At 38.7% G+C, this 27,872-nt stretch overlaps 1 long non-coding RNA gene across 1 annotated transcript; it reads right to left on the bottom strand.

Annotated features, from left to right (window-relative positions):
* Positions 1-5,609: 5,609 nt before the first annotated feature.
* On the bottom strand, positions 5,610-25,114 carry LOC148156641 (uncharacterized). The gene is made up of 2 exons (XR_015764404.1): positions 24,962-25,114; positions 5,610-6,739 (listed from the first exon to the last, which is right to left on the bottom strand). It is a non-coding gene; the product is annotated as an uncharacterized LOC148156641 (long non-coding RNA).
* Positions 25,115-27,872: the final 2,758 nt, after the last annotated feature.

The raw sequence follows: 27,872 nt of genomic DNA, 5'->3' as shown, positions 1-27,872 counted from the left end.
ATTACTTCTATGATAGGAGGAAGCCAAGTTATACCTGTCCAAGTTCATCAGCTCTATGCTTTGAACAAGTCTCAGTTTGTGAAAAATGTTCGTTTTATTATATCATGCTCTGCTCACACGTCAACAGATATTATTTTTATTGAGTTAAAAATTATTTGTTTTTGGATGGATTAAATTTGAAGATCTGGTGGAATTTAAAATTGCTCAAATTATGTTAAAGGCATCAAATAAACTGCTACCTGAGAAATATAGGTGAGAGTTAGCACTAATGCGTATATGTAAAATGAGGCTATTGCATTTGAGTGTGTGTGGGTATGGATGTATGGATGTATATATTTAGACATAACCCATATGAATTAATTAACCTATGTTTATATTTTATTTTTTTATTTGATTGTATGAGTTTATAAGTTTCTTACTTCTTCCTACACCTTTTCAAGTATGTTAAGATTATTATGGTACAAAAAATGTGTCTTTTGCATTCCTTGTTCATGTGTGTTATTTTATACTGCTATCATGTTTGAAATAAATAAACATAATTTTTAGATTTAATGATGCAGAAGAGTATTTTTGTTTCGGACAAAAGCAACTCTTGCCTACTTTTCTTTTATTGTGCCTCTAAATTACAAATAACCCTAAAATGATGACTACAAGTGTTGTAGTCAAGAACTTATTTTTTAATTTCCATGCATTACAATCTACACTTTCACAAATTATAAACTCAGAACGCCCTCGACTTTTTCATGGTTTTGTCGTGGCCAGTTACATTTCACAGACAGAACCTGCTGATGCATTTAACAGTAGCAGCATTGAGGGTCCTTCAGTGTTTCTTCCCAACTAAAATCCATCCACTGGATGTTCTTCAGTCTGGAAAAAACAGACTGTAACTCAGTTACAGAGAGAAGAGAATTTGGCTCCTTTCTCTAAATTTACCTCTGGCTCTTCAGTCTGGGACGTTCTGCTGTTCATGCATCACAGACGGCCTGCAGGGTTGCAGCGCCTGCAGCACAAAGGCTACATATGCCAGACAGCATTCTCTGCTGCAAAAATGATTAACTTACAGCTGATAAAAGACTGTGTCTATTGAGCCTATGAGCATCACAGCTAAAGTTTCCTGAAGCTAGGTGACCTATTTTCTTCTTTCCTTCTCAGAGGAAATGTCACTGAATCGAACTGTCGCCAAGGATTTCTGAAGCTGTTTTCATCAAACGGGAACCAAAGAAATTTGAATTATTCCACAACAAGAAGATGTTTCACTGGCGGCCAAAAGATGGTGTGAAGACGAGGATTGAAACAGGAACAAAGAATCTTTGTGGAAGCAGGAAGAAATCAGGAAGTTGAGATCTGGTTTAGAGAAGAGTTTTCTGACTCTGAGGGCTGGACTTGGATGGAGAAAAAGTTCTACCCTGATCTGCAGGACAAAATAGTAAATGGCCTTTACTTGTACAAGGAAATTTATTTTTTTAGGTATTTTTTTAATTGAATCGATACATGGTTCAGCATACTTAACTATTCTTAGTGGGGAAAACAGAATAAAATCGGAATAGAATATTCCGATTTGATGTGTGATGAGCATTTTACAAACCACACAACCACTCATTTTTTTTTACATTTATTTAGTAATTGTATATTTTTAAAAATATGTATAACACAAAACAATACAAATGTTTTGTGCATATTTGTATACACATGTATATTTGCATAATATATCTATATAGTGGGCTGCACAGTGGTGCAGTTGGTGGAGCTGCTGCCTTGCAGCAAGAAGGTTCTGAGTTCAATTCCCAGCCCGGGTCTTTCTACATGGAGTTTGCATGTTCTCCCTGTGCATGGTGGGCTCTCCCTGGTACCCCAGCCTCCTCCCACAGTCCAAAAACATGACTGTCAGGTTAATTGGTTTCTCCCTAGGTGAAAGTGTGTGTGTGCATGGTTGTGTGTCCTGTGACAGACTGGCGACCTGTCTAGGTGACCCCGCCCCTCACCCAGAACGTTGGCTGGAGAGGCACCAGCAGCCCTCCTGACCCATTAAGGGACGAGGGTGTACAGAAGATGGATGGACCACATGTAAATAAGTCTTTTCCACCTGTGTTAACTGGTGAATGTTATTTAATATATTATATAATTATAATATATATGAACCCCAGTATTACACCAAGTATTAGCTGGCATTTGCTGGTGGGCATAAATATTCTAATCAAAATATAAATAATAATTTGTCCATCTTACTTGTGAAAAGTTATCCCTTCACGTCAATAGTCTGTCGATTTGAATAAAAATATCCTGCAGTGCTGAGACTTCTTCTGCTGTTTTGGGATGGAGGGTTGACCGTTCCAAGATGGCCGCTGTATTTCCTGCACCCAAGTAGCCAATGTAGTTTACTCTTTACTTTTCCTATGCTAAAAACAGTTTGAGAGCAAAAATAAAAGCACTCAATTGCTTTTGGGAATAAGTAAAAGTAAATGTGCTAAACACCCTGCTTCAAAAACCTCTAAATTGATTCAGAAACAATTTGTTACCTATCAACCCCAAACCAATTCCAGTCACTCACCTGCCAACCCAGGTGGAGCTTTATTCAAATCTAACCTAAACCTTATCGGTCAGCTTAATTTTTGTTTATTTGACAGCTTGGTGCTCTTTCTGTAAACTAAACGCCGCTATGCAGTGAAGCTAGTTAAAAATGCTTCACTCCCATAGTCCTAAGTGTCGCTGAGTGAACCTCGCCTGAGCTTTTTACCTTCTGCACAGTTCTTGTGGGATCTATCGCTCTCTTCCTGCATCGTGCTGAGACTGCAAGGAAGTTCAACAGTTAAATCTAGTTGAAACTTTGCCAAAAAGAGTAGAAGTTGTTATTGCTTCACCTCCTCCTCCTGTGGAAGTCTGACACACCACCTGAATGTGGGAATCTCCATCCCCCTCCTCTCATGGATCACATTGTGGACTTTGTCTCATTATTAGTTAGTAGATTTTGTAAAACCTGCCCATGCAAAATACGTCCATATGGCCTGTGTTTGTGTGGTTTAGGTTTGTTCTGTTTTGTGCGACACATACGTGATGACATGTTAGAGATGTGGTTGTGCTCTTGTGGGTCAGGTGCAGTGATAATATTGTGCGTACCCTCCAATAGTATCCTGCAGGCGTCCCCGTGCTGCTGGAAAAAGAAAACGTTTTGTTATCGGCTGCATGTGTCTATGGAGAACAGACATGGATGACTTTATTTTGCTTGCAATGTTCCTGGAATATTGTGAAAGAAAGTCACAATTTGCATAGATAAGTTTAGGAAGGAATCCTCTGAAAATTTCCAAAATGGCAGGATTTACCAGAAGAAAAAAGTCTCTTAGTTTTCTTCACACCTACAACCCCAGCCTCCTCCCTCCCCGCTCTGACGGCAGCAGCAGCCGATAACTAGACAGGTAAGCCTTCGTATAAAACATTATAAACTTCTCGTTTTACAAAGCACATCGTTTACTGACCACTTCACTGGCTTATGTGTCAAGTCATCTGTAAAAAAAAAAGAAGAGTGGATTAGCATGAAAAAGTTTAGCCTGCTGTTATAATCCTTTCTGCCTTTGGAAAGTGAATGACTTTGAAAGTTGCTATCACAATTACTTCCTCATTCCTCAATCTGCAACTCACTGAAAATAGAAAGAGCAAAGACATTCTTTATATCAGCATCTGCCTCTTTCCCAACATACTCACTGGGGGAATTACAAGTGTCTTTTTTCCTTTTTAATTTATCTTTCATTATACTCTAATGGTTTTTCCCATTAGGAGCTTGGGTGCATAAATGCACATGGAAATGAAAGTTTTTGGTTTGTGTGAGATTAGTATTGAATGGAGGTCAAACACAATAAGTTCAATTTAACGGAAAATAGATATGATTAAACTACACTTGCTCTTGGTGTAACATTTGTCCTCAATCTAAATGGTGCAGCTTTGATAGCTCTGCCCTCATTACACAGCAACAAAAGAACCAGAGCTCCTATTTGCACCACCACCTCATGTTATTTGTAGACTTCTATTTAAATTCTGACTTTCATTCTAAATCCACACTGAAAAAATTATGAAGACTAAGAAATGATCTTGTTGGTATTTAGCATTCCTGCCTGTTAAATGTAACCTTTACATTAAAAATCTCTTTTAGTTTTGCAGTTAAAATAGCTTAAAAATGATTAAAGATTTTCTACCATGTACCAGAAGAAAGGATTAGTGTGTGTGTGTGTGCCTTTTATTTGATGCAGTGTAAGGACCATTTTCCTAACACATGCTACATTGTGGGGACCGACTGAGAGCCCCAAAGCCCAGGTCCTACAAGAAGAAGTGTTATTTAGCTGCTAGGGTTTAAGTTTAGGACTGTGGTGTGAACTAAGTTTAGGTTAAGTTTAGGCTAGGAATACACTAGTGATGTAGTTTAGGGAAACTGTCTGGGTTAGGCATAAATACAGTCACTAAAAAGAATGGAAGTCAATAAAAGTTCTCAGAAGTACAAGGGTGTGTGTGTGTGTGTGTGTGTGTGTGTGTGTGTGTGTGTGTGTGTGTGTGTGTGTGTGTGTGTGTGTGTATTTCTGATTTCTGCCTCAGTTTTGGTGAAACAGTTTGTAAAAGCTATAATCTATTTAGGATTATAACTGAAACATCGACTTCAGAGAGATAAAATCTCATCGACATAAAGAGAAAAGCGCGGATTACAGAATGTGTGTCAGGTCACTACAGCAGAGGACACACAGTGATAAACACTTTTCTCTTGACTGGTTCATTTCACTTCCTAAACATTATGGTACCATCTTATCAGGTGTTTGGGGAAGTAACAAAGCTATGTCTATTTTACGACCAGTCAAGTTTGTAAGGTTAATGACATTCAGAGCCTCTCCCAAATAACCAAACAAGTCTCCTCCTGCATCGGTTGTGTTGAAGAACAACAAGCTGTCATTTAGAAAACCTGCTGCTCTGTTCATATGGCTGCACTGATCTTAATAAGACATGAAAGCATCATGACTGAGTAACATGGAGAATGTAAAATATTAGGATTAGCTATATGTGCTAATCCAGCTTTGTGTGGAGAACAAATATTTTAATATTAAACTTAAATTATTGTTTTACTTGTTCACTGCCAGAACACGTCTTTCCAGATAAATCAAAGAATCAAATCCAGATCAGTTCATCATTCAAATAGTTAGTAGCTGTGAATACTGAAGAAACAAGACAAATCAATCAATTATTCAATGAGAATGTGCAACAAAATCAAATATATCACTCATAATGATAAACAAAATACAACTGACTACTAGCTCTGGAGACCAGCAGCCCCTCTAACACAAGAGTGTGTGACCTATTTTGAAAACCAGAAAAAAAAAGAATCTGTTATGCAGCAAAGCGTAAAAAGAGTAACATCTTTTTTAAAACTTGGTTATAAAAAAGAGACAAGACATAAATTTTCATTATGTTCCATTTATTGTTGGCTTACTGGTGTTCGCAATGTGTGAGAAACAAATATGTATACCAGATTTCAACGGCATTGTGAACAACACGCTGCATCTGATCATTTCATTCGTTTAGGAACTCATCCTTAAAGTGTTGCTTACTGTGACACAAAATTACCACAACTTTCAGTCTAAATTATTAACTCTTTATTTATAGAAATGATCGTTATCGTTATTCAAAGTGGGAAAAAATATAAAATGAGAACCTAAGTTTTCCATCTGCTAAGGCTGGAATGTGTCTTATGTGTCCAGCGGAAATTAAGCTTTTTACATGGGCACTTCAACTAGAGTCACACCTCTGAAAAGGAAAACTCAGTAACAAACAGCACGCCTCCAGAACAAGTAGATATAGATCAATTTATATAGTTTTATATTAAGCTTCAAAGTTTTTAAAAGAGTACAATAAACACTTCTCAGACATGATAGAAAGAACCGGATGGCTCAGAATCAGAAATATGTAAGCCATAGGAAAATCAAAATCAAATATCAAATAAATGTAAAAGAAGTGACATAAAAATAACAGAAAATCCAATATCCTGCACACATCTTTTCTTACCAAGTTAAAAGTAGATTGTACCAGAGACACCTGACCACACAACAGAATAGAAAAATCTCAAACAGTGGTATTGCATTTAGAAATGCACAACGATTTTCCTGTACAGTTTGGTGCGTCACTGTGTGAGCACGCCTAAAGGGCTGTTTCTCTCATTGGCTGTCACTTACGTTGTTTATATGAAGTCCTCATCTGGTGTGATTTTCCACATCAACATCAGTGCTGTAAACAGGCACACAGCTTGAAGAATAAAAATCCAGTTTTCCTCTACACCACTGCAAGTTTTCTCTGATTTTTATGGGTTTTTGTTGTGTTTTGTTTTTTTTAGATTTCTCAGTCCGGCTGAGAAAATGAGTCCACCCAGTAAGGTTATACATTTAGTAGCGTCCCTGCACCCATTTCACCTCCTTCTCTTCTTCCTCCTGCTCCATGTCCGACTGGCACTAAATACCAAGATTCTGGAAGCTTCCAAAACCTGGGAAAGCAGCTCCAGAAGAGAGCAAATATTAAACTTTGTTCCTCATCCTGTGTGCAGTCGAAGGCAAATGTAAGCTTCCTTTTCAATGGGTGACAAAGGAGAAGAGCAGGGGACGACAAAATGCGTTCAGTCTTGATGCATTTTTATAGCCAGTTGTCAGGGAGAGATTGTGCAAAGTCATGCAGTCTCTGGTATGTCCACACGGAAGGAGCTAGCAAACCCTCTTCCTCGCTGTATAGACAGAAAAACAAAAGGCCTGGTGAGACATGAATATTCAATAAAGTGTGTGTGTGTGTGTGTGTGTGTGTGTGTGTATGTGTGTGTGGGTGTGTGCGTGTATGTGTGTGTGTGTGTGTGTGCGTGTGCGTGTGTGTGTGTGTGCACACATGCACGCACACACATGTAGTATGCAAAGGGGTGAGATGATGGGGCAAAGAAAACAAAACAGCATTTAAATGGCCTCATTCTCACAGAATTAGAGGTTTATCACACACACAAACAGGGGAGGGAAGTGTCACAATCCTGACATTACTCCTGTGGAACAGCACAGATTATATGGGAGAGCCACAGTAGACAATAGTGGCATTAGAAGAATGAACTATTGAAAATTGTGCTTCGCTTAGGAGACAATAGTCACAGGACGCTGAGCCCAACAGTGAAGAACCTAAACACTTATTATGAGAGGCCCCATAGGCCAAAACCTACAAACCCTCTTACACGTACTATCAAACTCTCTGACAGAGTTTCATTGCAACGGAAGTTATCTTAAAATTTCAGTTTCTGATTGGACCCCTGGCAGGCTTTTCAAAATAAAAGCGGACCTCCGGTTTATGTTTGATTCATGTTTCTCTCCTGCGGCTTTAAAAATGTAAAACTTTGTGTTAATTGATTTGCTCAATGTTAGAGCCATAAATAGGAAATATTTAAGTTATTTGTAAGATGGTTTGTTTGTATTTTATATAATTTAGTTAGGACGATTGATATTTGTTTAGGCATTTTTATTGTGCAATTTAGTTTTATTTTGAAAGGTCTAGGGAATGAAACAGATATTGGATCTGTTGCCATAACACTAAAGGAAATCATGTACCTGAAAATAAAATAAAACATATTATGTTGGCAAAACATTCTGTAAACCACATATGTGCTACCTCAATCAAAATTGCTGACATTTGACATTTAACAAATCTTTCAGATTACATAAACAATACCTTACCAGGTACTTTTCTGACTTCAGGATGACACAGGGACACCTATAAGACCAATTTTAACTGAGGTTGCACATATGTGCTTTACAGGATTTTTTGCCCACACAATATTTTTTTTTCTCATAATCACTGTAGAAAACTTGCCGTTTTAGACCCCTTGTAGCGCAATGTTGCCCTGAGGCAACAAACCCAAATCCGGTTCCGGGAGGTGTCGGGGTCCAATTTTATGATTGATATGTAATTAGGAACCAACAAGCTCCCAAAAGAATGCAGGAAAATGTACTGCTCAAAAAAATAAAGGGAACATTTCACTTTAATTTTGTGTGTGGCTCCAAATCCAGGCCTCCATAGGTTAATAAATTTTATTTCCATTGATGATTTTTGTGTGATTTTGTTGTCAGCACAAAGTATTCAATGAGAATATTTCATTCATTCAGATCTAGGATGTGTTATTTGAGTGTTCCCTTTATTTTTTTGAGCAGTGTATATTATGTATCTGAAAAAAAAAATATTGTGTGGGCAAAAAATCCTGTAAAGCACATATGTGCAACCTCAGTTAAAATTGGTCTTATAGGTGTCCCTGTGTCATCCTGAAGTCAGAAAAGTACCTGGTAAGGTATTGTTTATGTAATCTGAAAGATTTGTTAAATGTCAAATGTCAGCAATTTTGATTGAGGTAGCACATATGTGGTTTACAGAATTTTTTGCCAACATAATATGTTTTAATTTATTTTCAGATACATGATTTCCTTTAGTGTTATGGCAATAGATCCAATATCTGTTTCATTCCCTAGACCTTTCAAAATAAAACTAAATTGCACAATAAAAATGCCTAAACAAATATCAATCGTCCTAACTAAATTATATAAAATACAAACAAACCATCTTACAAATAACTTAAATATTTCCTATTTATGGCTCTAACATTGAGCAAATCAATTAACACAAAGTTTTACATTTTTAAAGCTGCAGGAGAGAAACATGAATCAAACATAAACCGGAGGTCCGCTTTTATTTTGAAAAGCCTGCCAGGGGTCCAATCAGAAACTGAAATTTTAAGATAACTTCCTTTGAAATCAAACTCTGTCAGAGAGTTTGATAGTACGTGTAAGAGAGTTTGTAGGTTTTGGCCTATGGGGCCTCTCATAACTTATTGCTGTCACTTCTCTGTCTCTGATTTATCACCCCACCCCAACCTCTTTCCAAACTCAGGCCTAAAAAGACAAAAGGCTACGTCTGTGTCACTGGCTGACTTAAACAGATTAGGGTTTCAGACTCTTAGTAGCTTCTCTTTATCCACTCCTCCATACCAAATCAGCCCCCCAGCCCCATCCCTTCCAAATCTATTATCTCCCTAACTGTTTTCTTTTCTGCCAGCCGCTTGCTCCCACTCTGCACAACCAACCCTTCACTCATTATCATGTGAGCAATGCTAATGCAGTTTGAGAGAGAAGTGAGCGGTGATGCCTGTGGGAAACGTACCAATGGCGGAACCTCTTAACTTGGAGAAGTACATCACAAGTACATAATAAGCAGATCTATGGTAAATAGAGTCACAGCGACAGGTAGCAAGTGCAGCAGGCATCATATAAAAGCAGACTATCACAAGGGAGGAGAAAGGAAATGACAATAACGTGAAATTTGTTACCAGAATGGAGCTGTAGTCTGTAGCAGTAACTAGAACAGGAGGCGCTGGAATAGTTTAGAATGTTGTATGTCTGATTGTTTCTGCCAGGCTAGGTGTCCAGGGATATGCTTTAGCAAAATAATAGTCTTTGATCTATATATAACCCATTTATTATATATAGTCATGGTAAAAAAAAAGCACATCCAATTCTCTAAAATATGTGACAGATTCTATTAAAACTAAGCCAACATGGAAAGATTGTGATATCCATTATCTTCTGCTTATCCAGGGTCGGGTCACACAGACAACAGCCTAAAGCAGGAAGACCCAGATCCCAGACTTCCCTCTCCCCAACCACTTGGACCAGCTTCTCCAGAGGAATCCCAAGGCATTCCCAGACTAGCCAAGAAGCATAGTCCCTTCAGCATATCCTTGGTCTTCCTCTGGGTCTTCTCCCAGTAGGACGTGCCCAGAACACCTCACGAGGGAGATGTCCTAACCAGATGCCCAAGTCATCTCAAACAGCTCCTCTTGATGTGGAGAAGCAGCAGCTCTTCTCTGAGTCCCTCCCAGATGACCAAGTTTTGAAGAAAGAACCCAGACAACCTGCAGAGGCAACTCATTTCCTCATCTTGTTCTTTAGGTCACTACCCAAAGCTCCTACCCTGGCCATAGATGACGGTAGGAACATAGATAACGACTAATAAATTCAGAGCGTCACCTTTTGGCTCAGCTTTGTCTTCACCACCACAAAGGTGTTGTCCAGAGCTGTTGTCTTCACAGCTGTTATTAATGCACACAAGACTTGGTAGTAAAAAACAACTTCGCACAGCATCACTTAAGATGCTGCACGAAGCATCTGCAGTGATAGAAAACCTACTTACATCTTTGTAATTAGAGATGAAAAAATGAAAGCTTTCACAGGATTCAAGAGAAGTAGAAACCTGCAGCCAAGTAAAAACCAGCCCCTTGTGTTACGCATTGACCCTTAGTTATTGAGAAACGATTGCTTCTTGGAGGCATGGACTGTGTTGAGGTTTTACATTTTACCAGTGATGGAGAAAGTACTCAAAAAATGTACTCAAGTAAAAGTAAAACTACCACATTTTTACTTTTTGTACTTAAGTAAAAGTAAAAAAGTACTGGCTTTTAAAAATACTTAAGTATTAAAAGTAAAAGTACTTGCTGAATGCATTACTTAATACAATATCATTAAGTGAACTGATCGTATTTAATTTTAATACATTAGAAATGTGCCATTTTAATGAACAATGCCACAGATAAAGCATGTTTTTATTATGTTTACTCTGTAACATGGTTTATACTATGTGATTCTATGCATCATAATTTAAGGGATGGAAACATCTCGTCTCCTGTCTTAATATAGCATGAAGTTCACTTTTTTTTGCCACTAATGGCTTTTATTTTTAAAGAAATCCAACAGGAAGGGGATGGAAAGAAGGTGGGTGGAGGAGGACATGCAACCAAGGAACCAGTAGCAGAGTTGTAGTCAAGACCACCGACCCAAGACCAAGTCAAGACCAGCACCCCGCGCTACGAGACACAAAAAAATTAAGTTTTACCTATCAAAATTGCTTCTCAAATTGATTCGAAAGATCCACATTCCCATAAAACACCTAGATATTAAATACTTAGAGCTGAAATAAATTTAATCAGTAAAGATCCGTCCAGAAGAATCGGATCGTTCCTGAATGTCAAATAAATGCAGACTTTGGTCACAGCGTTGTCCCATATATGCGACACCTCAGTCAACACCTCCACACAATAATTCAGGGCATGATTGACAACTTTTTTTCATCGCAGATGCAACATGTGTCTCAGTACAGCTAGCTTTGCTAGCATCACGTCCACAGATCTTACCTTTCTTTAAGCTTTCCTTCCAAGTGACGCTAAAAGTTGGACGAAGTCCCCACCGTCTGTGAAAGCGAAGCGCTGCTTATTTTACATGTCGCCATATCTTATGATTTATGCAGCTATTATATTACTGATGATTAGACAGACATCTTCTCCCGCTCAGAGGAAACCACTGCGCATGTCTGGAGATCCGTGTGCGAGTAAAGGTGGAGGCGATGGGTGACAACAGACACTAAGTCACGTTATTGCTTGGATTTTACGGCGCCACCTTAAGACCCTGAACTTCACATTTTAATGGAAAAAACGAGCACAACGCGACTTGGATGTAACGAGTAACGCGACAGTTTTGTAGAAATGTAGTGAAGTAGAAAGTACAGATACTTACTGTAAAATGTAGTGGAGTAAAAGTAGAAAGTATCCATTATTAAATCTACTTAAGTAAAGTACAGATACACGAAAATTGTACTTAAGTACAGTAACGAAGTACTTGTACTTCGTTACTTCCCACCACTGCATTTTACCCAATAGCTAAATGTTTAGCCATGTTTATGCAATGCACGACTGTAAACAACCATCCTTCAACTGTGAAGAGAGAAGTGCTGAATTGAACGAGGTGGCTGTTAATGTTAATTCAATATATGAAGCGGACTGAACAGCTTTGTTCCCTTTTTCTGCTACAGGCAGACTACAATTCTAAAACAGCAAAGAAAATCAACATCATAGTTCACGACCGCTCCTTCTGTTGGCTGATTGACCTGGTAGAAAATCTACCAGAGGGATCAAAGTCAGTGAGAGAACACCCAGACTGAGCTGTGAAGATCAGATTAGAATCAAGCAAAGTTACATAGGAAGGCAAAGAAATCAGGCACTGCTAGTCAAATGACTCACTACCAGGAGGAATTTAAGCAGTTTGCTGCTCTGGAGAAGACAAGCTTACAAATTCCAGGATGAGAAAACCAACAATCAGGTCAACAATGACCTTAGAGCAATCTTTCTCACACAGTGGCCCACAGAGCACTGGTGGTCCGAGGGCGCCTCCTAATGGTCGACATGGTACTGCATGAAAATGACTGTATTTACAGTGAGGTGAGCTCAAACTGTGACGCAAACAGCTAGCTTACCAGAGGATTATATTTTGAAATAATAACGGACAAATGACTTAAAACCAGGTGACTCAAAAGTGAAGATATTGGTGGAAAGAAAATGACAGGATTATTTATATGATCAGAGGAAGCCGAGTCATATCTGTTGCTGAGAGTATTGATGTGACGTTCACGAGCGATGTGATTCTTTTGATCGCATCTTCAAAAAAAATTGATAATTTTTATATTTAATAGTACAGAAGCTGATTTTTGTTTCTGTCAAAGCAACTCAAATCTAGAATTATTTTATTGTAAATTTTATTCTGAATTTTGTTTATCCAGGCAAAGGACACAATATAAGTTAAAATAAGTAAATAAATAAGAAATAAAGTAATAGTAATAAGCATACAACGATAAATAATGAGCAGCAATGGTCTTAAGGACACACATATTGTTTAATACAGTGTTTTCCCAGCCCTGGTCCTCCAGGCACACTGCCCTGCATGTTTTACAAATTTCCCTGTTTAATGCACCTCATTCAGCTGATTGCAGTTCAGCAAACACCTGCTAATTGAAATCACTTGTGCTGAAGCGAGGAAACGCCTAAAACATGCTATATATTGAACATTTAAAACGCACAGCACTACAGACTATGTATTATAAACTCTGATAGCCTCGGGCAGAAAAGATTTTCTGTAGCGTTTCTTAGCACATCTGGGCTGCAGTTATTACAAATAGCCACAAATGTTATTAATGCACACAAGACTTGATAGTAAAAAACTACTTCTTTTTTGATTACCATGTATTTGATGTCACTTGGATGAACAAAGAAAACAACAGTCAGTACATTAAGGGATTAATATTTTAATTTCAAGATGTAAGATGTTGTGTTGTTGCAGGGCAGTTTCAAGTTAGGTGGTTTGTGTTTGTTAAATAGGTTAATAAATACTGAAAAAGTCTGAGAAAGTGTTTTATGGTGCTTTTCCACTGGTAATTCACTGACTAACCGGTTAATGTGCGATTCGGTTCTACCCCAGGTAGCAGTGTTGTGTTCAAGACCACCTAACCCGAGACCAAGACAAGACCAAGACCAGAGTGTATCGAGACCGAGACAAGACCAAGACTTTTGGGGTCCGAGACCAAGTCAAGACCAAGACCGAGGGGAGTCGAGACCGAGTCAAGACCAAGACCAGCGCCCCATGCTACATGATACTATAAAATGTAAAATATGATCAAAATTGCTTCTCAAAATAATCTGAAAGATCCATATTCCCATAAAAACACCTAGATATTAAATACTTAATATATTTTACCAATATTAAATATTCCATTTCTGTGTTACAATGTGTGATGGTCTCATGCCATCCCGAAAAACATAACACCCTGGGCATTTGAACATATTGCTCATATAAGAAACCACCACTGTCTGCACCATTAAACATAGCAATTGAGGCAATGCCCTGACGGTAAATAACGCTCAACTATGAACACTGACCAAGGAGCAACAAGCAAGAAGTAACCAAACAGAAGGCGCTCATCGTGACTGTTTTCACTCTCTATCCCAGTACATGAAGCCAGGTAGTCTGACACCATGGCAGACATTACAGCTGCCACTTTGAACAAAAATAATCAAAGAGCATTGTGCATGCTCTGCGTGCTCTTTCGTTCTTGTGTTTTAGTTATTTGTTAATTTAAATATTAACGTACATAATAAAATAAAATAATGATGCAGTGTACACAGAGCATTACAAGAACAAAGAACCGGTGTTCTGTCAGGTCAGATCACGGTGTTCTGTAAGGTCAGATCGTCATACGCTTAGCACAAAGTCTCGGTGTTCTGTCATACGTTGTCAGATAGTCGTACGCTTAGCTCAGACATGCATACGCTGTCATTACCATATGATTTTATTTAATCAGCAACATAGAATCATGATGTAGATCATTATTAACAGTTATTAACAGTTGTATGGCATCCAGCTGCAGCAGGACCTGCTTTAAACACACTTTGAAACCACGACAACGCATGTATATCTATCTAGTTATCATATGTCATATTATAAACAATTTAATTACTTATTTTCGTCATAACTTGTTGCGTATACTGACAACTCCACTGACGGTCGGACTTAATGCGCATGCGCTGGCATGGTACTCACTGCATGTATGCTATTCTGACAGCGTATGGCTATCTGATAGAACACCGGCTATATCTGTCAGACACGTCATTACCATAAGATTTCATTTAATCAACAACATAGAATCATAACGTAGATCGTCATACACTTTGTTATTAACAGTTGTATGGCATCCTGACTTAGCGGTTAAGTGAGTTTTACACGGGCGTGTGTTGTAGCTGACTCCAGCAGCAGCCAGACCTGCTTTAAATACACTTTGAAACCATGACAACACATGTATATCTATAAAGTTATCATTGAAAACAATTTAATGACTTATGTTCATCATAACTTGCTGCGTATGGTGAACTGACAACTCCTCTGACGGTCGGACTTCTTGATGCTTAATGCATGTATGCTATCCTGACAGCGTATGGCTATCTGATAGAACAACGGCTCTCAGTGAGTGACACTCCAGTCCTATATAATAAGTAAAGAGCCGTGGAGAAGAATTGACTGTTTCTGAATGTCACCTCACTATATTGCAGACTTTTGGACATAGCGTTGTCCCATATATGCGACAAGTCAGTCTACACCTCCGCACAATAATTCAGCACAGTGAGTGATAACATTTTTCATCACAATGCTTATGTGTCTCTGTACAGCTAGCTTTGCTAACATCACGTTAACGGATCTTACCTTCTTTGAGCTACTTTTCTAAGTGACAAAAAAAGTTAGACGTTGTCTCCACCGTCTGTGAAAGCGAAGCGCTGCTGAGTTAGCTGTGGCCATCGGATTTCTTACTATTTATGCAGCGCTATTATATTACTGACGATTAGACAAACATTTTCTGCCGCTGAGAGGATACCACTGCGCATGTCCTGGAGCGCCGCGCGTGAGTGAAAGGTGGGGAGGGGGAGGGGAGGGAGAGTAAAAGGTGGGGAGGGTGGGGGGAGTAACAGAAACACGTAGTTGCTTGGATTTTAATCTGTGCGTTTTGCATCCACTGAAAACAAAGATGTTAACAAATAAACTGGACAGTATGCTGTACGTTTAGTGATATTTTCACAGTTGCGGTCTTGACTGGTCTTGAAATAAAATGCCGAGTCCTCAGAGCCCGAGACCGAGACAAGACCGAGACCAAATGCGGTCGAGTCCGAGACGAGACCGAGACCATCAGAAAATGGTCTTAAGACCGGTCTTAAGACCAAGACCAACTTCGAGTACCACAACACTGCCAGGTAGTGAGCTTCTCCATTATACGCTCTGTTCCTCACTATTGTGGGCGGGACGTGAGCTGTGGTCGACTCTCCGCTGATGTTTGCAGGAACACTAAGTATTGCAGCAGGGCTTCAGCAGAGCTGCCGAGCTCAAATTACGGCAGTGGCACCTACAGCGTCACTTCTGGTGACAGCTGCCGTGGCTGTCATGACCTGCCACAACCTGGCACAGAGTGCAGGTCATAATTTCTGTTGACTGTGTTGTGGGGCCGTTGATCATCAGCAGGTGTGCCTTGTTTGGCCAGTCCAGTCTGTGTCTCAGTCCTTACAAAGTTTGAAGCATGACAGTCTAGAATGGAATAAACTGATAATTGATCGAACAAAGAAGTGGCCTTGAGTTGATTGAAAGACGCGTCAGACAGACGAGATTCCCCGAGTTTAACCCAGTGTGGCCCTCTACCAACATAAGTTTGATTCACATTCACGGGAACGCAACACTTATTAAGAGGAAATGCAAAACAAAAATTTTCCCCATGTCCCCTATGGGGCTCCGTAGCAGGCTGTGCCAGATCCACCGGCTGTTTTATTTATTGTTTTTATTTATTTTAATCATTCAAATTCAACCTGACACAGAAGCTGCGGTATATGTCACAGAATCAGTGACAGATGTATGTTTTTCTTTCTTTTTTTTTTGGTTCAAAATAAAATAATTCGTATTCAGTCTAACACAAACTATGGCATACGTCACAGAAGCTAAAAGACGCCGTTATTAAGCTATGGCAGGTCACGGTTGCCACAAGCTGCAGCCTGTGGCACTAGCAGGTCACTGGCAGGTCGTGGCATCTTATGGCAGCAGTCACCGAAAGTGCTGCTATAGCTGCCACTACCACAATTTAAGCCTGCTGTCTCTCCAGTATTGGAGAACCTTGAGGTTCTGGTTCTGATGGACTAAAATAAACCCAGATATTTAATTCTATCTTGTATACTGATTATTTTTGCTATGCATATGAACATAATTAAAACCTTTTGGATTTAGGCAATGGAGTCAAAAGATGTAAACCAATAGCCATGCATAAGCTTTATTATTTATTTTAAACCAAATAAAAAATAAAATTCACATCACAAGTTAATATTATGTTCCGATGTTTCACACTGTGGGTGCAAAAGAGCAGTCATTCTGCTGCAAAAGTTACTGCATGTGTTCCTGCCGCCGCTCCTGATTGTTGTCTCTATTAAACTCCTCCATACAGCTCTCTGATTGCAGAGGGCAACCCTAACCCTAACCCTAACCCTAACCCTAACCCCTAACCCGCCGTCCTCATTTAAAGTTAAATTCTGAACGCTTGTTTTGGAGTTGTGACATAAATCACAAGCCAATCAATGAATGCGGTCAGCTGTCAATAAATTGGTTTCAGTGCTGTACCCTGATCTGTCCTGCTAATGCTACCCCTGAAGTAGGTACTAAAGGCTGAGCTACGTCAGATTTGCTAATGGAAAATGAATCTGGCCGATGCGGAGAGAGAGACTGTCCTGGTGGAGAAACAGACAAGTGCCGTCTGTTAAGGGTCTTAACTACGGCTGTTGAGAATGACTATTTTAGACATCGAGTATTTTATCAATTATTCTTATAATTAATTAATTGAATAAAAAATTTGATAAAGTAGAATACTGGTAAATAATAGCAGTATTATTTACTGCCCAATTTTTCATATTTGCGCATCCCAAACAATTAATTTCTGTAGTATAGAAAATTAACCTGTAACAATAATAGCTCCATTTTTAAGTTAACCTGAACAAACATTATACAAAAATATGAAATGATATTTAATTTAATGATAAAACAGCAGACTCATGAAGCCAAAATGTGTATAAACCAGTTTTTTGGTTAATGTATTCATCTTCAGTCAGTTTAATAGATAAACTCTCACTTTGCCCAGATATTTATAGCTTTTTTGTCCATGTCAGCCATGGGACTTGGCTCCATTATACATAAAAATACAAATGACTGCTGTACCGCCACAGTACGCGTCGCCACCCATTTGTTGTGACCGGAATGGTGATGAATGTATTTTTCAGTTCATCCATAAAGCTACATTTACACTAAGCATCACCTACAGCAGCCCGCTGTGTTCAGTCTATATAAAAACACTCGCCACGCTCTTCCATGACGTTTGCTTTGAACCAGCCAGCAGGCAGCAGCTCTGGGAGGAGAAAGGCCATCGTACTCCAAGCATCGCGCCAGGCATTTTAAGGGGGAATATTGGTCTCCCGAAAAATGATAAAAACTTGGACATTATAATCATTCAATAAAATCCCCACTGGAAAAAACTTAAAACTTGGATCTTAGCACTTAGTAATAACTCAGAGGCAGGAATGAGAGCGTCGCACAACATAATCAGTTACCCGGCCGAAACATGGTGCAATAAATAATAAAACACAATTTAACAAAGCTTCCAGGCAGATACTTTGCCTCAAGGAATTTTAACAATCGAGGTACTTGAATCATTCAAGGAATCGTTACAGCCAGAGTCCCAACAGACTCTTAATAGGTCTGTTACCTGTCAACTGTACAATCCAGTCACCAGAGTAAATGTTGGGGTTCATGACAGGATTATCAAAAAGAAACTTGTTCAGAGCCGTCCCTTCTTTCTACAACAGGGGAAGCATGGCTCACAAAGTTAGCAAGCACTGTATGCAGCATGTTAGCGCAAACATCCCCTGCCAAACCAATCACAGTGTTGGATGAACTTCTCCAAATAACAAGGTAGACGTGGAGTACGGCAACTACAGTTTAGCCAAATTTGAGTCATCCAACCTATAAGACTTGTTGTAGAAACAAGAGTGGGCCAGAATTTCTCCCTAACAATAAAACGGCTAACCAAGTCAGAAAAAACATGATTGCTGCAGGTTGTTGCTGCTGAAAGTAGTTCTACACACTAATGAGTCATGGGATGTACTTTCGTTTATCATTACCGTAACATTTCGTGTGGCTTTGAAGTTGTGTTAGTGTAAAAGTGGTCAATCATGTCCTTCAACTGGTTAATAAAACCAGGAACTCTCAGGAAAGCTCAAGCTGTCAAACGTCTCTACAAAGTCTTTAGAAATGGTTGTTTAGTTCAAAAGACACAATCTGCATCACATAATGTGCCAGAGTTAGCCAAACAGGCTAGTTTTTCATCTGTTGAATGTTGTTTTATTTAGATGTTTTCACTGGTAAATTATATCACTATTAAAAAGCGTTAAGCTACAAAATGAATGTTATAAAAGCCTTTTAGAGTCAGAAAAAACCTTTGAGCCCTTCTGCTGTAATCTGTAATAAAAACTGAAAAAGGAAAAAAGAGCAGTCTGTTTTTAATTAACGCAGTGTTTTAATCCAGCACAAAGGGAGAATAGAAGAATAAAATAAAGAGAAATGTTTGCCTGCTGTTCCTAGCAGCATGCTTTGCTTTTAGATGATGGTGCTCAGGAAGCAGCAGGGTTCTGACTGGCTGATAATTCCATCGAGTTGTTTGGCTGATGAGAGAAGAAGCCCTCTTCAGACGCTGCTTGACAAAATTATAATTAAGTATTATCACCAAATTGCAGTGATTGAGAATGTATCTCTTCATGGCCTGTGAATTGAGTTTAGACAAGCTCACTTCTCTTCCTCGTTCTTTCTCTCTCTCTACAATTTGTTCTCGATTATCTAATTATATAAAGTTGTTTTTATCCTCAGCTCCAATACAATTACATCTTCTGAATAAGATGTTCAGCTCACTGCCTGCTGCTTTTTTCTTCACTGATTAAAAATTTATATTTTCTTGAAATTACAAGAGCTTTTAAACTGCTGAAGCTATTTTTCACAATCAGACGGAGCTTTTTAATTGTTAACATCCTCCTCAATATCAAGCTTGCTTATGAGCACAGTTTGCGCATGCTGCAGATATTTATGAGATATAAAAAAATATCTTGATTTTAATCTTTAATTTATGTACAAATTTACAATCTCACTGAAAAGTAAACACATATAGATAGACATTTTTTATTAATCACTGCCTTTCATTGAAGTTTTTTCTTTTATACATGAAGGTGAGAGCCTGTGGCCACAAAGGAATCAGACATATGATCTATTTATACAACCTGAGCAAAAATAGTAAAATAGTGCAGAAAAAAATTCCCTACAAAATAATCCCATTCACACAGCATCCCTACCCTTGACAAGAGCAGAGCATCCATCCATCCATCCATCCATCCATCCATCCATCCATTTTCTGTACACCCTTGTCCCTCGTGGGGTCGGGAGGGTTAGAGCAGAGCATGTTTTAGTAAAAATTAATTAATATGAAATTTTACTGTACATTTTCAAATGTGTCAAGAAAGACCAATTTTCCAGTTGAGTGCTGAAGAGAACATCTCATTTCAAACATGACATAAGGTCATATAACCAGGAGCAGCAGCTCCTTCCATCTGGTCAGAATTGCGCGCCTTGCTAACGGAGAGCAAAACAACGCCTGGGTCTTAGAGGCTGGAAAAGGCAAATCCTCACCACTGAAGCCAAAGAGAGCCAAGAGAGTTTCAGGTGTTACTGCCACTCTGAGAAACCTGGACAGAGTATGAGAAACATCTGTCCAGAACCAGTCAAGACTGGGACAGGACCAGTACATATGAAACCATGTGGCTTCAGCAGTTTTGCATTTGTCACAGTGTGGAGTGAATTCTAGATGGATGTGAGACAGCTCGCTCTGGGGCTCTATGTAGCTACATTCAGTTCAGTGGTGCACACACAGAGATGTTGCATTAATAAGATTAAGCGTAGAGGTCCATGTCTCATCCCGTATAGTCATGTTGTAGTCTTCCCATGAAATTTAGCTTTAGGTGAGGAGATCTCTGTCATATTCAACAATTTATTGTAAAGCCACTAAATCAGCCCTTTAATAATATGATGGTTTCCAACAGTGTATACTCTGGCAAAGAAAATGAGTCTGAAAGATGGGACTGAATAAAGGTTTTGGTTTGCAAATATCTAAAAAAAAAGAAAAAAAAGTGGTAAACTAAATTCATTGCTAAATTGTTCAAATGATGCTAATTTCTTCTCTTTGAAAAAGTCTTTCAAATGAGTAAGCCCCTCCTGTCCAAACCTAGGAACAGATGGTTTAAAGACACAGTGAAGTGCAATCGGACTTAACTAGGGAAAAATCATGGAGTTTGAAGTATTGACTAAACTGGCCCCATATGTTCAGTGAATGCTTCACTACAGGATTTAAAATGGGGTTAGATGAAGAGAATGACAGTGGGGAGCAGAGCACCGCCGGAATGGATATATTGTTGTCACTGTGTAATTCCATAGTCACCCAGTCAGGATTTAACATGAGTGATGGCAAAAATACCAAAACACTAAGCGCAAGAATTTTGGCTAAAATTTTGATATCTGTGTTTAGAAAAGAATAAATCTGTATAAGGTGCATTCCAATGGATTTTTTCCCCTTTTTTGCAATAACAGTTATAGGTTCAGGTTATAACAGGAAATAAGATCAGCTACCATAACTATGCGGATGATACACAGCTCTACATCACGATGTCACCAGGTGACTCTGAACCATCCAATCACTGAATAGATGCTTAGAACAGATAAATGTGTGGATGTGCCAAAACTTTCTCCAGCTGAACAGAAACAAAACTGAAGTTATTATCTTTGGACCTAAAGAGGAGCGAACTAGAATCAATGCTCAGCTTCAGTTATATAACTAAAACCAGCGATCAGCCCGAAACCTGGGAGTAGTGATGGACTCTGACCTGAACCTTCAGAGCCACATTAAGACAGTCACAAAGTCGGCCTTCTATCATCTGAAGAACATCTCCAGGATTAGAGGACTGATGTCCCAGTGAGATCTAGAGAAACTCATCCATGCATTTATCTTCAGCCACATTGATTACTGCAACAGCGTCTTCACAGGTCTGACTAATAAATCAATCCTCCAGCTGCAGCTGATCCAGAAGCTGCTGCTCGTGTTCTCACTAAAACCAGGAAGATAGAGCACATAACACCAGTTTTAAAGTCCCTACACTGGCTCCCTGTAGCTCAGAGAATAGACTTTAAAATACTGTGGTTAGTTTATAAATCACTGAACGGTTTAGCACCACAATACATTAAAGATCTGTTGTTGCTGTACCAACCATCTAGACCCCTCAGATCTTCTGGTTCTGGTTCTGCTCTGCATCCCCAGAACCAGAACCAAACGAGGAGAAGCAGCATTCAGTTTCTATGCACCACAAATTTGGAACAAACTTCCAGAAAACTGTAAAACAGCTGAAACACTGAGAGCCTTTAAATCTCAACTTAAAACCCAGCTGTTTAGAGCTGCTTATGGCTAAATTAGGGTTAGAGTAGGGTTTTGATGTCTTTGATGTTTTTAATGTTTTTATCTTTTCTTACTGTTAATGTCATATGCTGATTTTTTTAATTATGTAAAGCACTATGAAATGCCTTGCTGCTGAAATATGCTATACAAATAAAATTTGATTGATTGATTGATTGATTGATTGATTGATTGATTGATTGATTGATTGATTGATTGATTGATTGATTGATTGATACAGGCTGTGTAAAATGACTGAGGGGGGAATCTTTGTTCAAAGCAATCTGTAAGGATGGAACTAAGCTGAACACAGAGTAAGTTCGAGAATTATTTGAAAAACTGAGAAGGGAGACCGTCCAGACCTGGGCATTTACCAGGTCTGGACGTTCCCCCAGACTATTGCTGGGGGAACGTCTGACTGGGAGACACTTGAGTAGGTTTAGACAGACACATTTTAAAAATAAAAATACAATAACAAAGCTCCATAAGTTTGATTTCCCTTAAACGCATGCTTTGCTAACCACCTTTTGATTCTATGTCAGCATTCAGTCTTCTTCAATAGAAATTGATCTGCATCCTACATCCTAGCTATTCTTTCTGAACAAAGTCTCATTTCTATTTTTATTTTCTTCTTACACTTATTCTTTTGTTAATTTAAATGTATGTTTCAACTCAATGAGATCCTGAAAAATAAACTCAATCTTCATCTGAAGGTTTGGGGTTCTTAGAACTTTGATAGTTTTGTCCATCTAATGTTATCTATAAGAAGTTTTTTCAATCTGAAGAAAATTAAGCCCAAATTATGATGCTGCTGTCACCAACTATTTCACTGTTAGAATGGGCTTCTTTTGGTAATGTGCTGTGCTGCGTTGTTTTTGACACCAGAATATGGGAAAAGCAAAACAGTAGAGAAAATGTCCTGATGTGCAGATGGCTGTTGTAGGTCCCAAATACAGGTGACAGAGGTGACTAGTGACGATTTAATAAGGAATATGGAAAAACAAACTTACAAAACTGAAAGGGAGTCATGGCAAAAACCAAAAATCCATGGAAGGAAAACCGGGAAGGGGGACACAAGGAGAACACAGGGCAGCACAAGGAAGTGACTGGAGTAAACAAAAGGATCTGGCAAATACTGAATGAGAAAGAGAAGCTTAAATACAAGGGAGGCTGTGAGCTGAACAAAAGGCCTGGGCCTCATGTATAAAAAAGATTGTGCAGTTTTCACTCTAACACTTGGCGTACAGACAAATTTAGAAAAGTGCGGTGTACAAAAAACTTCTGATGTACAAAGCCGTGCTCACGCACATGCCTGCGCGCCTTTCCTTTATACATCCCAATTTGCTGGAAATAGAGCGCAGCTGCTGGTCGCCACCCATACTACAGATGTAAATTAATATAAAAAGGCTGCCGCCACATGAAGCAATAACCATGGCAAGGTTCTTTGCTTCATCACTATAAGTATTTATAGTAATAGTTAATATATATTTTATTTAAAAGGTGCTTTCAGGGAACATGAGGTCACCTCACAAAAATTAAAAATACATTTTAAAGAAAAAAATGTGTGAACTAAAGAACTAAAGAATAACTAGACTAAAGAAACATGATAAACTAGAGAAAAGGAAATGGACATAAAAAAATAAATAGTAAAAAGAACTGAAGAGAAATAAAACAGAAACCAGACTGATCTAATAAAGACTGAGGAACACAGAGTATTCAAACTAGAACAACTGAAAAAGGACTTGACACAAGAAATAAACCTAATTAGAATCACTAAGAAGGAACTGAAATAAAAGAGACAGGAATAAAGCAGATTTAACCAAAATAATAACAAAACTAGAATCAAAACTAGAAAACAACCAAACACCAGGAGGTCCTGAGAGAAAACACAAAAACTGCATACAAATTATAAGGGTTTTGAACTGAACTAATGCCGAAAAATATTTTTCCATTCATTGTTAAGAAGGGCTATAAATAACATTGTACATGTTTTAATGTAAGGGAAATAATACATGTTCTAAAACGATATCCCTCATGAACTGCCTCATTTCCAAGCAGAAATAAACTTTGTGGTTAATAAATACATTTACTGAGGGTATGAATAATTATGGGTTGAATTAAATGTAATTCTGGGGATTTTCTGTGATCCTTTCTGACCTCTTTGCAAACCAAATATTTAGCAAACGATGCAAATTATTAACTGTCAGGAAAGTCCTACCTGTACAGCTGAGCTTTACTGCTGTCCTGTGAGATTTTCTATCATTTCTGGCTAATGTGAACCCAAGAAGACTGAATGCTAATGTGGGATCAAGTACAGATGTAAATTAATATAAAAAGGCTGCCGTGGTGTTTAAATACTGCATTAGTTTATGAAACTGCAAAAATGTTCAACCAAATTGCTGCAGATCCTTTTCTTAATTTTCTCTTATGAAAGATTTGATTGTTTTTTAGATGAACTGCAAGTGAGACCTGTCACATTAAAGAGGGGAAATGTTGGAAATTATTTTTATATAGCAAAAAAAACAGACATTTTCAACAGTGAGTGTGCATCTACTCACTCAGCAGCAATCATTTGCATGATTGTGCTACAAAGAACATAAATAGTTGATCATCACAGTCAAACGTAGAGCAAATACTTGAGAAGAAAGCAAGAGTTGGCAGAACACTGAGGACAGGGTCCAGATCTGAAATGAATTTCTATCATCAGTCTAAAACTCAATTTGAGCTTTTTTCTTTGCTTGCGAGATCAGAGAATGGCTCTTTTTTTAAAAACAGAATACTTACTTAAATAAGCTGCGTAATTAGGAGCTCTGGAGCTCGGGAGAAATACTTCCAACATTTCCCGCTCTAGAGAGCCTTGGTGGGAGCTGAGTTGATGGTTTTGGAGAAAGTGGTGGTGATTTAGGGGATGGAGAAGGTGTTGGTGGTGAACAGGCGTCGCTTTACCAAATGTGGAGAATGACCTATCTGTCATTTGCTCCTGGCTTTCAAATACCTCTGTATCTGGGACTGAGTCCATGCCGGGCACATGGAGGTTGCTGCGGTAGTCTAGACCCTGGCGCCCATCAGATGGCACAAAGCTGGGCATCCAGCAGCGATCAGAGTGCCCCAGGGCCTTACACTCTTCTGTGCAGTTAGAAAACAGATCAGCACCTGCAGATTGAAGCACAGAAAGGAGGACAAAAGAGTGTAAAGTTACATAAGACTGGGATATAATAGAGAGATGAAACACAGGCATACAGAACTATGTGTAACCACAGTTGATCTCTTTGCTGTGCTTGATTCCTCATGTCAGAGGTTTGTATCTCAGAAAGGTTAAGGTCAAAACTTCCCACACAATGATTAAAAAAAACTCAGCTTTTATGCAGACATGGAGAACAAGAGCCATTGATTGTGCTAAAGTATCCCACATATGTAATGATGTCCTTCCTTTTTGTCTTTCCAGACATTTAATTGGACAGAACAATCCAGTAGTTTTATGCATAACAGCCACATAAGGAGCGTCCATTTAGTTCAGCACAGCAGTGCAAATTCTTTCTGTTGGAAGAAAAAAAAACTTTAAAAACTTAAACTTTATAAACATTAAATTAAAGCAATATGTTAGTGAGATACAGAACAGGTTTTTTTTTCATCCAAAAGGATTGTCAGCAATGAAAAAAAGCTTTATGTTACCTGACACTGAGTTGGGATTAACAGGAGCAAATGCACCTAATTTCAGATAAACTGGCTGTCAGAATTTAAATTTACCTGAGAATTGAAATTTCATACTGTTGTTTCCCAAACTAATGTTCTAATGAAACAACCTATACATTCATCCATTCATCTATCCTATCTTGTGGTGCTGCACAGATTGACGTTACATCACCTTCATGTTTATCCATCCGAAGTTTGATTTATATCCTGGAGCTAAATTTTGCTTTAGTTACTTAAATCATCTTATGTCCATATAACCATGCCAATGGCCCCTGCTTGAGTTTTGTTTCCAAATGTGCTACTACTAATAATAATAATAATAATAATAATAATAATAATAATAAGAAGAAGAAGAAGAAGAAGAAGACGATAATTATAATAAAAATAATATTAATAAATTGTTTAGAGGCACCATTAGTAGACACATGAGGTCACTGGTCATTTAAAGTAGCTCCAAAGGATTGTAAAGTAATTCTAATCAAGATTGGATTCTTTAAAAACACAAAGTGAGGCAAATATAAGAATATAATCTGATTGCAGATTATAATTCTATCACTTCTGGTATTATCTAGGTTTTGCTGGGACTTTGTATAGTGAGCAGAACTCGACTCTCCGGTTATCCTCAGGTTAGCTGATGCTCCAGGCATTATTGAAGAAAACCTCCCTCCCTTCAACCTTTAAATTCAACGAGAAACTAAGAGGTGTTGGATTACTGACCTGCCTGAGCGCTGGGCCTTCTCACCCATTCTTCAAGCCTTTTGTGCTGTGTGAAAAGCTGGGTAAAGGGAGAACTGGAAACCTGATTTTGGCTCTTTCATGTCAAGTAATTATATGTGAGGCTTTTTACTCCCTGAATTCTTGGTGAAAATTACCTTTTGTCAGGAAGAAGAGAAGAACGCAGTTAGCAGAAACAGAGTACAGGCCAGCTACTCCGCCCCAATGTAAGCTTTCAGCCCATTATGTTTTCTCAGCTCCATATGTTTTTTTGTTTGTTTTTATGGTTGTAAGGGCTCTATTCAGCAAATGCATGTTTTTTAAAACCTTAATCCTCTTGTTGTGTATGTGTGTCTAAGGGCTCAAACCTGAACTGTCCAGCTAGGGCTATCTGCCTCTAATCCCTTTGAATACAGACTGTGATTAGTCTAAGGCTGGAAGACTGTTTCCATCTTAGTAACCAATGTGTGTGTGTATGTATGGTGTGTGTGTCTGCGTGTGTGCGTGCGTGTGCGAGTGAGTGTGTGTGTGTCTGTAGGGGTCAGCAATGGGGGAATTTGCTTTGTTACAAAGCGGATTAATTTGGCTTGCTGTCGCTAACAGCTTGGAAAAGTTTCCTGTCTCCTAAGGAGAGGCTTTCATATTAAATATTAACCCACATGGCATAAATACAGCACCATGTCACCATCATACATGGCAGCCAACAGATGGGCTGCATTCAAAAATGTAAGCAAAAATAGATGTACAGAGAAATGTTACATAAAGATCAATTTCCATTTCAGAAAGGAGCCATGAGAGTCGGTGGTATTTGGACTGAACAAGATCTGAGACACACTGAGAAAGTCAAGCCACAAAACCAGACCAAGTCTTGCTAGTTTTAGCAAGATTAGATGGATGTTCCCTCAACTTCTCTCTAAAACACTGTCACCCAGTAAGGAGCAACAAAGAAATGCAGTTATACAGCTACTACCTCCTGCCCAAACACCCACATTAAACTGCCCTTAAAAGAGAGGAGTTTGAGAGAGGCACATGGGGAAACGGGTTCGTTTCCGGTGTCAGAACATCTCATCTCAGCTTGGTATTCTGCACAGAACTCACACCGGGCAAACACAAAGTTCTGATAATAACCTTCATTTGGTAATTGCTATGCAGAGGTCTGAAAAATAAATTACTGATCACTGAGCTGTTACTGCACTGATAATATGAACCACAGGCCTAATAAGGAATTCATCATGGCAGCTGGGAGAGAAAGAAGCAGAGAGGATAGAGGAGGGATTGAAAAGTGGATAAGGACCACAACTCAATCTACTCCAAGTGTGTCACACTGGATATGTTAATAAAATGTTCTTTAAAACATGTTGTAGGAGGGGAAGCAGGTCCCTGGGGGACGTCTTAAGGTGGGAAAAGCAGAAAATGAGGTGAGATATATGTGAGGAATGGACTCAGCCTCATTTTTAAAAACCAGCAAAGTGTCAGCAGATGAGCGCTTCATTTATAAG

This window comes from Poecilia mexicana, unplaced genomic scaffold (assembly GCF_051168715.1).
Source record: "Poecilia mexicana isolate PSO_F unplaced genomic scaffold, ASM5116871v1 scaffold_10, whole genome shotgun sequence".
NCBI classification, from domain to species: Eukaryota; Metazoa; Chordata; class Actinopteri; order Cyprinodontiformes; family Poeciliidae; genus Poecilia; species Poecilia mexicana.
This window is presented reverse-complemented; position numbering and strand designations above follow the sequence as displayed.